Source organism: Coturnix japonica, chromosome 5 (genome assembly GCF_001577835.2).
Source record: "Coturnix japonica isolate 7356 chromosome 5, Coturnix japonica 2.1, whole genome shotgun sequence".
In the NCBI taxonomy this organism is placed as follows: Eukaryota; Metazoa; Chordata; class Aves; order Galliformes; family Phasianidae; genus Coturnix; species Coturnix japonica.
This window is the reverse complement of record NC_029520.1, coordinates 2,686,788-2,699,751: the sequence shown is the minus strand read 5'-3', so window position 1 is coordinate 2,699,751 and position 12,964 is coordinate 2,686,788. Positions and strand designations below refer to the sequence as shown.

General features: G+C 37.6%; 1 protein-coding gene across 3 annotated transcripts in view; it reads right to left on the bottom strand.

Moving 5' to 3' along the window:
- Positions 1-12,964, bottom strand: part of ANO3 (anoctamin 3) — a 127,583-nt gene that overhangs the window by 82,037 nt on the left and 32,582 nt on the right. The window lies entirely within an intron of this gene.

Sequence of the window (12,964 nt, the reverse complement as noted above, 5' to 3'; positions counted from 1 at the left end):
TTTCATGTGAGGATTTAATAGCTCATCATGAGAAGCAGTCAAATAATTGCTGGCTTTAAGAATGCCTAAGTACTTATCTACAAAAGTGACACTAATGGCTTCAAATCTCTTTGTGAAGACTTGTAATATGTATTTATAGGCTCATATTCATTTCAAAATGCCTTAAATACTGTCATGGTAACAAATACTTAACAAAAAAAAAGTGAAACACTACATGTATAGTGCTGAGAAACAGAAGCACAGTATATTTAGTGAAGTGATACTTCTCATGTATGAAGAGTAAACTCGATTAAAGAAAATCATTTCAAATCTGCTAAAGGAGAACTAAAGCACTGAATGAAGCTGCAATCACTCCTAATATTGTAAATGAACACTTAAGATGAAATCATATTACCCATTGCTGATGCGGAGATGGGTGAAGATAAGGGTTCAGGATCAGAAAAACTAGGTTTCTTGCATGCCTGTCAGTAGCTTAATAGAAAATCCCTGATGAAAGGAGGAACATTAGAGTCCTTTACAAAAAAAAAAGATTCCAAGTCTATATACTCTGAGAAGTATTCACTGTTGAAAAACAAAGGTCATCATGAATTAAACTATGCTCACCAAAATCATTCTATATTCTTCTCTGTGTACAGGAGGGCTTAACTCAGTGTTTGAAAACCAGCCAGAATCCTGCAGAATACATGGCACTAATGAAATATTACAATCCAACGCCCAAGTCCATATATTATATCCTTTTTCTTGTTTGAGGCATACATTCTTAAAGCTACCTATCGATTTTGTCTTCAGAATTATGATATTTATCTTACACATCCAAGCTGCTTGAATTTAATTCTGATTGGAATTAGGTATTTTCAAGCCTAGATACACAAGCAATTTGTCACAAGGTAATGTAGAAAGTAAGTGCCTTCAGGAGGGAGGCAATCTGCAATGTGCTGCAGCATTCCAGTACCAAAGCTACTGGGGGCTAAGCCTTGTGCCTACTGCCTGGCCACCTTCATTGCCTGCCCCAGCAAAGCTTCCTGTCTGGGTAATGATGCAACTGAGAAATACAATGGTGTTCATGCTTTCTACTCACCCAGAATTTAAACCTCCAGCAAACATTTTCACACTCCCAAAAGAAAGAAGGTCCACAAGCCATCACATTGAGATATATTTCTGTTTTCTTTGACTGTGAATCACAGGTACAGACTGTGATAATAAACGTCTACTGCAAAACACTTACAAGTGAGTAGAATTCATGAGTCCACTTAACCATGACTTCACTACTATCAGGACTTTCACCGTGGTGGAAGGAGAGAAATACTGAGGCCTACTATACTAAAGATGATGTCAAACAAGAACAGCATTTTCTCTTAACGTTCCTATGGAAACAACACTAAAAGCTTTTGCTGGAGATTGGCTGAATTTTTTTCTGGAATGCATGGACTATTCTATCAACAATGTGGACCATTAAGAGACATTCCTAATACTTTTCTACAAAAGAAAATGTTTGCATGTTCCAAAATTTGACGACCTTTCATGCTTTTCTGATCATTTTGTAAGAATTTATGCCAATCACAAGAGCCAGATCTTGGTTACGCTTGTGGCCCAGCACACCACTGTCTGCTCAGCCAAGTGCATGCTGAAGGCATGACAACATCAACACTTCGGTGTGAAAGCAGAAAAGGACTGCAAAAAAAAGCCTCAAAATCTGAGGAAGCCTGAGTGCGCTGCTCCCCCCTTTTGGGTATTAGCACATACTGCATTATTATGGGTATTCCTTCCACTGGGAGAAAACACAATCTCAAGTGAAGCCAACATGGAGTCATTTAAGCAATCATTTCTTACTCCATGAATTTCCAAGCTCAGTGACTTCGAGCATGATTATTTTAGCTTATCATTGGTGAAGAACACACTCAGAAGAAAAAAAGGAAAGGAAGGGAGAACTTCCTGGGTTAAATTTGGAAAGCTGGCTATATCCTTTTATCCTATTTACTCTCTGACATCTCTCTTTCCACATAGGAAGGAAGCACATTGTGGACCACTTTTAAAATCAATTATGTATGTATTTTTCAAGATCTTTTCTTTGAAAGACAGATCAGAACATACTGCTAAGTGGACACATGCTTTTGAGAAAGACAGCTGGAGCTGCTGTTCGGCACTCTGCCATAATATATATTTAAAGCCTTTTCTTATTCTCTTAAACGCTAATACCAGCCCTGAGGAGACTTTGCTTTTATGCTGACTTATAGTCAACTGTTATGCAACTTGTTCTCCTTTGTTATCCTTCTACAGCATGGAGAGAAGCAAAGCAGTTCAGATTCATACATACCTGTACAAATGCTTCCCCTTGCCTTTCTGTACAAGTCATTTACATGCCTAGATTTAAAGCCATGACTGCTGCCCGATGGCTGGCAAAGGGCACTTTGTATGCAAGGTACCCTTCTGAGTAAAGTGAGATAAATCTGAAACAGATGCAGTGCTCAGAACTACATCATTGACAATTCCTACTTCACTGGTATATTGCTTCTGAGAGAAATTGGATGAAACAATGCCATGTATAAGATGCAAATGAGATATTATAAATGACTGTTGTTAATATTATCTGGTAAGTAGATTCAGTATTTCTATATTTAATTATAGTCCTTTAGATTAGAATGGACATTTTAAAACTAAATGTATTTGAATGACCGCAACCCTTATTTGGTGTCTGACACACCACATAGAAATTACACTCTTATGTAATTGCAGTGGAGAAAGATGGAAGCTTTTTCACCAGCTTGAGAGGAACGGCCATGCATTCTCACATCCAGCATACAGAAAATAGCCACAGTCTCTTCTGTATTAACAACAGTCAGGCTGAAATTCTGCCTTTGTATTTAGGGAGCTGTGACAATCATCCACACCATATAACAAAAAGAAGTGAATGGAGCAAGTACCCTTCTCTGAGCTAGCAGCTAAAGCCACAATACAGCCCACCTGCACAGCAGGATCATTACTGTTCACTTTCACAAACATTAGTGGTATTAGATAATTACTAATTTGATTCTTTAATACAAAACCCGTACATGGACTACAGAGATTTTGGTAGCACAAACATTCCAGAATGCTCAAGTTCATAAGTAGCTTTATAAATGCTGGAAGAAAAACAAGTTAGAAGCTTTGGCACTTTGGGAAGGGAAATTGGTTCCTCTCTCCAAGTGCAGTCAATGCCCTTCTTGATTCCTACAGTCTGAAGAATAATCTCTTCTTCATTCTCACTAAATAGTTACTACATTTTATTTACTGAAGCATTTACAGAGTTCTTTATTAATATCAGCTACATATTTGGAAAACTTTTCAGTAAAAACTGAAAAATTCATCCCAAAGAAACAAGGCACGCTGTTTGTTTCTCACAGTACTTTGCTGAATCAGTGATGGAGTGTGTGTAGCACAGTAATGCCAAAGCTCTTCGGGTCTTGCCAGGTTTCTGAACATACGCTTTGTGTTCTGACAAGTACTTAATAAACAGAAGTACAGTGAAGATTAAATCCAACGTATTCTAATTGCAGAGTTCAGACTGATGCAATGCACTACAGTGTAATGGTAAGTATTATCTATGCATATTTTAAGTACACAAAGCAGGTTAAAAGATACTGAAATATATTGATATGGCCAATTTCTAACTATGGGCACATCTCTCTACCACTATCCTTTGTCACGCAAGTTAAACTCTGTAGTTGAACAGCACCACTTGGATGCTTGGGTTTTTTGGTTTTTTTTTTTTACCTCATTCTTTAATGCAGTCTGTGTGCTGCAAGTGCTGCTCCCACAGCTCCCTTCTGTCCCAATGGTGTTTCCCCACAGTACTTTGCTCTGCAGTAATGGAACTGTGACTGTGCAACAACCAAGAGTGTGTCCTGAAACAGCTTCAGCTCTAATTAATACTGCCCAATATAGATTCCATATACTGAGTTGATTACACCAGCAGATACTTCATGTTTCCAACAGCTCATTTTACAATCTTTCAGCAGCTTGTTGCTGCTCCTCATAGCACTGATAGTCGAATAGTAATTTTGTAGACTCTATTTACTTTTTACCCTCAAGAGAGGGCCCCAAAATATTTTAAACTATTGCTGGTTAGGAAATACAATCATTTTTAAGTCTTATTTCTAATATAAGATGGGAAAAGGAAAAGACAAATAAGGTGAATGCATTCCACTTACTCGTCCTTACCTAACTGTCATGTTTCCTACTTGCATCTAGCAACACATATTCATATATGTAAAAAATCTATCTGCATATAGCGGATGCAGTGAAAGCAAAACAGTTTTTAGTGATCTATTTTGCAACATACTCACCAATGACCCAATTAATATCAGGCATCTGAAGCCACCAATATGCATGCAATAACTCCGCTGTCAACAAAGAACCAAGTTCAGTCTTGAGGGAACTCAACATGTTTAGTATTATTATCATCATTATTTCTTTAAGTACTCTATACACTGGCAGCTTGTTTTTCAGCTGCTACAGCATTGCTTTTTCTCTGAAGCACGGTTATCTGAAACACTTAGGCAATATTATATCTAAGAAGATTTTTGCAGGGAAACTGCATGAATTTCAGTACTACTTTAAAGTAGCACCTGTCAAGATTAAAATGAAGGGTCTGAAACCCTGGGAGATCTCAACATCTGGCATTACTAATGGCTGCAACAATTAACTACCTCATGAAAACAATTATTATTTAACCTACTTATTAACACCTGCAATTAAAAACACATTGTTTTACATGGATTAAGCCTCCTTGAGCAAAAATGCGGCACAGAAGGAATATGCCTAAAACACTTACTGTGCAAACAGGTTTTGCAAAGAACCCACACCCAGACGAGACTTCACATTTCTAGACCAAGATAAAGGTTTTGATTCTTCTAAATCATCTTTAAATGGCGTGATTGGCTTAGAAGCACTTCTAGGGCAATGATTTTTGAACCTGCTTCTTCAGTAGCTCTACTTCTCAGTGCAAAAACTTAATATAACTCTAGAACTCTTAACGGTGGAAGTATTATTGCTGACGTATTCGTTGCATGAACAGGAAGCTCAGAAGAACTGGCAAGTTGTGACACCTAGAGGAAGAGAAAATTGTTCTAAAACTCAGCTGACAGTTTCTTGTGGAACTGAAATGCAGTTTTGGTTCTCACACATTTGTTTGCACACACTGAAACAAACTGAGATGTGGTTTTGTTGCTTATGGGCTGGATATGGACTGCCAACAGATGACAAATACACATTTCATCAGCATGCAACCTTGGATTGCCTGAGAATTTTGGCTGCAAATCACCTCAGCTGGTAATGCTGCAGAGTGAAAGAACTTGTACTTTACCAACTATGGCATAGCTCCATGCTAGCTTTCAATGACTTAAAGATTCCGCATGTGACAATGGCTTCTTAGAGCAAGATCCAACAAAAAGCCTGCTCATTAATTAGAAGGCTTTCTTTAGCCTCCTCCAGCAACCTTTGTGCCGATCTCAAGTCACCTGCTTGTACATCAGGCCCACGTAAGACAGCTCAATGTGTCACAAGACCCGTTGTGGAGGCGTATAGAGCTATTTTGAAAATCTGCAATTTTATAATTTTCTGAAATTACAGGGGAAAAGTTGAGATCATTACTAAAGCACTTAAGAATTCAAAAGGTTAAATATCTGGAAAAAAAAAAAAATAAAATTATCCATGCTCTTTCAAAGCCTGTGACTTAAAAAGAAAATGATATCCTTTCAATAAACGCAATTAAGCAAGCTGTACAGAACTATGCAAGTATTCTATATTCATCTTTGCACCTGATTTAGATTTCTGTATTACTGTAAGATTTTTTTTTCCCTTCATGAACAATGTGTTCTAAGAGATCAAAACTAATGTACTTTACTAATGTTTTTCAACCTTATAAAAATGGCAAACTTGCTCAACTGAAACACAGTTCTTATTTCTCTATATCAAACCCATGCACAAATACCTTGTAACCACTGTTTTGTCGCTTCTCATGCTATCCTTTGCATCTCCAGAAAGATGGAACATCACACACACGTGAGAAATCAAATGACTGAAGGTCTTCCTCAGCAATGCCCTTCCACGGAACACACAAAGCAGGATAGAGCTCATAAAGTCTGAGCTTGTCTTTGTACTTGATTGCAATGACAAATCAAGTGCCCTGCTGAACCTACCAAGCACATTACTCTGTCTTTTAACACTAAAACTCCCCAGGAGTCCATTCTGTGACCAGTGCTCTTCAGCATCTTTGGTGTCCTAAGACAAAAGGAATCTTAGAATCACAGAATCACCAAGGTTGGAAAAAACCTAAAAGACCATTCACCTATGACCAATAGCTCCCACTAAACCATGTCCCTCAATACAACATCCAGTCTTTCCTTGAACACACCCAGGGTTGGTGACTCCACCACCTCCCTGGTCAGTCCTTTCCAGTGCCTGACCACCCTTCCTGAGAAGTAATGTTTCCTAATGTCCAGCTTGAATCTCCCCTGATGTAGCTTGAAACCATTCCCTCTGGTCCTATCACTAATGACAAGAACAAGCATACACACAGCAAGTTTGTTCATGACACTGAGCTGAGTGCTGCAATTGAAACAAGAGATGCCACCCAAAGGCATTGGCACAGGCTGCCCAAAGAAGCTGTGGATGCTTCAAACCCTGTAGGCATTCAATGCCAGGCTGGATGTGGGCCTGGTCAGCCTGATCTGGTGGGTGGTAACCCTGCCTTGGCAGGGCACTGGAACTGGATGGGCTTTAAGGTCCCTTTCATACAATCATAGAATTACACAGGTTGTAAAAGACCTCACAGATTATGAAGTCCAACCTCAGCCTAACCATAGTACCCTAACACTAACAACCCTCTGCTAAATCATCTCTCTGAGCACTGCATCCAAACGGCTTTTAAACACATCCAGGTACACTGACTCAACTTTCAAGGCAAGTCACTCTATGATTTTTGTCTAAAAGACACAAACTAAGAGAGCATTCAACATTTTGTTTCAAGATATGTTCCAGATTACATATCTCTTGCATCCTGCAAGAAATAATTTAAGAGTGTAGGATGAGGATTGCTTCACGGTCTGATGCTCAGAGAAAACAAGAAGAAGCTATGCATTTGACTCCAGAAAGAATTCAGAATTGAGTCTAAAAATAAAGGTTCAAGTTCCTCTCCTTAGCAATTTCCGAATCCAACAACTTCTCTTTACAAAATACTGCTGTCAAATCAAGTATAATTAATTTACAACAAGAAGGCAAAATGGCAAAACAGATGGAATTATACTCTATATCAAATGCACCAGCAAATATGCTTCTTTTTTCTCTTTTGCCAGAGAGTTATTTAGTGCTAAAATGAAAAAAAAAAAAAAAAAAAGTTGATCACAATTGATTCTACTGTATTTTTTTTTCTGTTAGTTAAAATATTTAGTAACAGGGAAAGCATTAATTTATGGAAAGTCAAAGGCTGATGGTGTGCAGGAGGAAAAAAAGGTATGCTTAGTACAAGAAAGAGAAGCTGCCTCTGGGGAACATCCTGGAGTATATGATAAGCAGAAAAAACCACCACGGATATTAAATTCAAATATGTATCAAAAAAGAGTCGACTACTGTATAACAAACAGCTCTCAGCAGCCACTGCAGTTGGAGATGCGTACTTTGAAATGGTTCAATTCTGTCATGGTTTTATGATTTTTGGTTATCGGTATTCCACATCATAACATCATGTACTGCACTGGGAGTTAAAGAGTTAATGCTCAAGTTCTGAATACCTCTACCAGAAGAGAAGAAGAGCTACAAAACTCAGAGACCCCTCTCTTTTCTCTTCTGCTTGGCCTTACTAGATGTCTTGCCTCAGCCTTCATACCTCAATTCTTTTATTAATTCTCAACAGCTTGCTTTCATATCCAGAAATGGAGACAGGCAAACTGAAAAAGCTTCAACCCTGCTTTTATCTAATGGTTACAGTGCAATATATGGAGCCTCCATTTAGTATTATGTACTCCCACCCATTAGTTGAGAGCTCTACTAATGGTTAACAAACAGGTATTCAAGACTTTGTAAATGATGTTCATTAACGTCCAGTTTTTCTATAGTAGAACAAGCTTTGTAAGATCAAAGCATCATTTTTTTTTTTTTTTAACTACAGTGCAATATGAGGTGTCAAATAGTAAAAAGTTTGTGATTAATTTAAAATTCAGCCACACCAATTAGACCTTCTTGAAAGAAAAGGCAGGGGACACTACTTAATATACATTATTAATGTCACCACCACTTTTTACATTTACACTTGAAGTCTGCAGTTTTTATTTAAGACTCGCTAGAAGTGCTTACACGCTTAGAAGCTTGTCCAACTTTTCTAATTACACTAGTTAATAAAAGATATTATCTTTATCACTGCAAAACTTGCCTCATTTGCTCTTAGATCTTGCGGTTAGAATTACTAATATCATTACGTACTCTATGTAATTTATGTAATTAAAAGTATGGGAGTTACATCCAACGCAAAATTAGAGTCTATCTCTAATGAAAGGTATTCTATGGGTAATTACTGACCTTTCAACAATTAGTACTTCCATTTTAGAATTTGTAACTATTTCTATAAAAGCGGGGGAAAGAAAAGAAGGTTTTAACTTTTAAGGAAGCACTTAAAAAGGTGGTTATGAAACTAGAAAGACAGCTGGCACCACTGAGATGGCAGAATTGACATTTGGCCATTAATCTACTTTATTCCACCTGAAGGCTCATATGCCTATTCATGTTTTCAGTTCTTCATGCTTTTAAGATGGACTTCAACATGAATGATGCGGTGACATCATAAGCAGTGAGAACACTTTAACCTAAAAGCTACCTTGTAGCTCAGAGCAACATGAAACAACCATTCTGAGCCTCCTCAGATAGACACATTGTCTACTCACAGTAAACAGTCTAAAACATCACCGGCTTCCGCATGCATGGATGAGTCATGTCATGAGGTTTGGACTCTTGCAATAAAAGGGAAGACTGATCAATAAAATTCATGCCATCCTCAAGATTTTATAAGCTTCACAGCTGCACCATTAAACAGTTTTCAAGAGTGATACTCAACTGGGAAAAAACATCCCAGCCACTCAGAGCAGCATGTGGACCTAGGGACCAAACCCAAAATGTGAAGAGTTGTGACCATCACATTGACTCAAGAAAACCTTAAACACCAGACTAGCATCTAGTAAATAAATGTATCAATATATTAATACACATAACAGTCTGGAGAAGGGGATGTTCAGGGGAGACATTACTGCTCTGTATAACTACCTGAAGGAAGGTTGTTGCGAGATGGGGGTCAGTCTCTTCTCTCATGGTAACTGGTGATAGGACCAGAGGTAATGGCTTCAAGCTGCACCAGGGGGGGTTCAGGCTGGACATTAGGAAATACTACTTCTCTGAAAGAGTGGTCAGGCAGTGGAATGGGCTGCCCAAGGAGGTGATGGCATCACCAACCCTGGAGGTGCTCAAGGAACAATCAGACGTTGTGTTGAAGGACGTGATTTAGTGAGAACTATTGGTGATGGGTGGATGGTTGGACTGGATGATCTTGTAGGTCTTTTCCAACCTTGGTGATTCTGTGATTCCATTCAGAGACCAACCATACTGGGTCCTCAAAAATAAGGATGCTTCAATATCCTTGAAGATTCCTAGCCCAAAATCTGCATTTTTCTTTTTTAATAATTTTTTTTTAATCCACACTGGATTAATGCACACTGGTCTCATCCATAATACTCAGCAAAAGCTCATTCCTATACACTTCCAGGCATATAATAACCCCAAGTCAGCAGGCACTATCTTCTCCTGAGAGCTATCTCTATTAAGGATCTGTGCTGAAAGACACGAAGAGACCATTTGCTAACAAGACTTGAAATTATTTCTCACTTTTTTTTTTCTGATCCAGTAATACAGACAAATCATTACATCCAGCTGGCTGCCAAAATCAACTGTTTGATCACAACTTGCTAAGACAACAAAAACGGATCCAAAAATTTATCTAATGATCCAGCAAACATTTATAGCACTCTTCTGCAGTTTTGTTTCCTAGGTCTCCATGTAGGTACAATAACAAATTGACTTATTTGAGTGAGGAATAGGGATTTTTACATTCTAAAAGGAAACGACAAAGGGGATTTCTTTTATAACGTACATACAATGAATTTAGGAATCTCTGTGGATGATTCTGTAATGCTTCTAAATGTGAATATATCAGACAGGAACTTACCCCTCTCACAAAGAAGTTAGAAATCTTCATGTGCTTGAAATGTATTTCTTTTGACACACATTGTCCAGAACTACTATTTAGAACTATGCTTGTAACATTTGTCAAGTGATGAAATGTGAGATTTTAAAAATCCTGTATTTTTCCTATTTATTTGCTATAAAATAAAACCACATTGCAAGGTAGTAGAAAAACAGTCCTCAGGTGTTTGAAATCACAGAAATGATTTGCTAAACAAAAACAGAATGCAATTTTTTGAACATGGAAAAGATTTGAGCCTACTTTTGAATGGTGGAGAGATGAAGATACATGATAGCATGAGAGTTTCAGTCAACTTCTTCTGCTTGAGTAAGAAGATGCAAAGGAAATCACCACCACCCAGACACATAGAGGTTCCTAGAAGGAACCTCCTTTGCTAGCCAGACCTCCAGTGCATTATGTCTAGTAAAATATAAAGCTCTACCTTCTCTACCTTTAAGGCTAACACAGCAAGGTGACAGGAGAGCTGCTCCCACTAAATTCTCTCTTTTTAACATTCAGAAGGTTTGTTAGGGATATTCTACAGGTCAGATAGCTTAGTCTAGAGTTCTGTAGCATTTATGCATATTTATTTTAAAGCTAAGTATGTAATTTTGACCTTGTGTTAGTTTTAGGTGTAGTTTCCTATTTTAGAGTTCTGCCAATAAATAAATAAATAAATAAATAAATAAATAAATAAAGATTTGTAAGATTGATAAAAATAGGCAAATGGAGACCTGGAATTGCTGAGTGATCTACTGAGAAACACAACAAAATACCACTTACGGAAAATTGACTTCGTATCCTTTGCTCTTCATTATCTACAATGGTGAGAATGTGTAACAGCTCTGCTCCTTAAGCAGTTGTCACATATCCTGATGTGGCCTCAAGATCTCTTTTTTTTTCCTATAAACTAAAATCTATGCAAAGCCTAATTCCTTGGCATTATTTTTTCAAGGGTTTACAAGGCAGACTGATATTAAGCTGAGAGTTTCATCATAGAAAAATAGGAAGTCGGTCACAAATCAATAACTTCTTTATAAGAATAAAACCTCATGAGGCGTTCATTATTAAAGTATCATTTTCATCCTCTGACAAGTAGCATTTTTTTCCAGCGCTGAGGAAAAAATTTCCCCATAGATATTACTGTCAGACTGAGGATCTTCTCCCTTTCTATGCAGGCTCTTGGATAAGAATCATTAACATTCATTAACATTTCTGTCCGCTTCCATAACACAACATAATAGAACATTTACCAACTGAATGTTTGGGTTACTGGATTATTAGGGGAGGAAAAAGAAGGATTAACTACATTAAGAGTTTTTCTGGCCACAGTCTATGACTGACATATTTTCTGGTCAAGTTCTCAACTATCTACAAATTCTTGTAAAAACAGAGGGGAAAAATAAAGAAAAAGAAACATCTTACAAATCTGAAGAGAACTGGACAATTAGTGCTACGTCATTTTAAAACCTGGACACAAAACAGGCATTCTGCCCTCAGTACCCTACAGCTGTACTGTGTTGCGATAGATGCTGATACAGTCCTCATCGATGCAGTACTTTCCATTACTCCTTAGCACCATAGGACATCGATAGGTATTTATAACCTTGTTATTATCCACGTGGCCAGCTTTTCAGACAAGAAAAAAAGGGGAAAAAAAACAACAAAACACTTAATGACAATGTAAAAGGAACTGCTCACTTATATCCGGATATCTGCTTGCCCAGCAATGTTCAGAATGCCTTGAGAGACAGCTTGCTATTGCAATGTGCATATACATCTTCTTTCTGACTTTTTTCCATCAATATTTTAAAATAATTCCACAATTGCTAACATAACAATTACTGTGTACCATAAAATACATCTCTATCCAGTAGCGATAGACAAATTCCAAGCATGATATTTTTACAACTTTACTTCAGCATTCAAATATTTATCAAATATATCAAGAAATGTCAGCAGAATCAATAATGAAGACCTTATGTTTATAGAAGATAGATCAACACAAGAAGAAATGGAAGGAGAAACACAACGGAAAAGAAAGCATATAATCAAAACTATACCAGTACACATCTTCCTATTGGAAACTACAAGAAATTATCATTTCATCAACACAGAGATAAAAAATGAACAGGAAAAGTGAATAAAACCAAAAGGTCCTAAAGGAGCTTTGTTCCTCTGCCCTCCAGCCTTTTGAATCCTGAAAACAGTGAATTTTAAATGAGTAAAGGAAGAAAAGAACAAAAAGCCCTGGTGAAGTTAAAACTAAGAGATCTGAGTCAAAAAGCTCTGAACTAAAATGTATTGCTCCTACGAGCATTTAGTTTGAGGATATTCTTGATGGATTTTATGAAATATTCTGGACAAAGCTGCTAGTGGTTTGAATTCAGCTGTCGTGATTTGCTTCCTCATGGCATATTAATGCTCACATAATTAATGTAAGACTGATGGTTTAAAAGGCCAGCATCTTTCCGTTGATGGTTGCTTCCTCTCTCTGAGGTATGGATGTATGCACAGGACATATAAAATATAAATGTACATTTGGCCACTTAACAAGCGGGCTGGTAATGAACTCTGATCTCCCAAACAGGCAGAAATGGGCTGTATCAGGACCCCAGTGTCACGGAAGGATCCCCAGATGAGTGCAGGGAAGAAATAGCTTCTTGTACTCAACAGCAAGATACTGCTATCAAAGCTCTGACC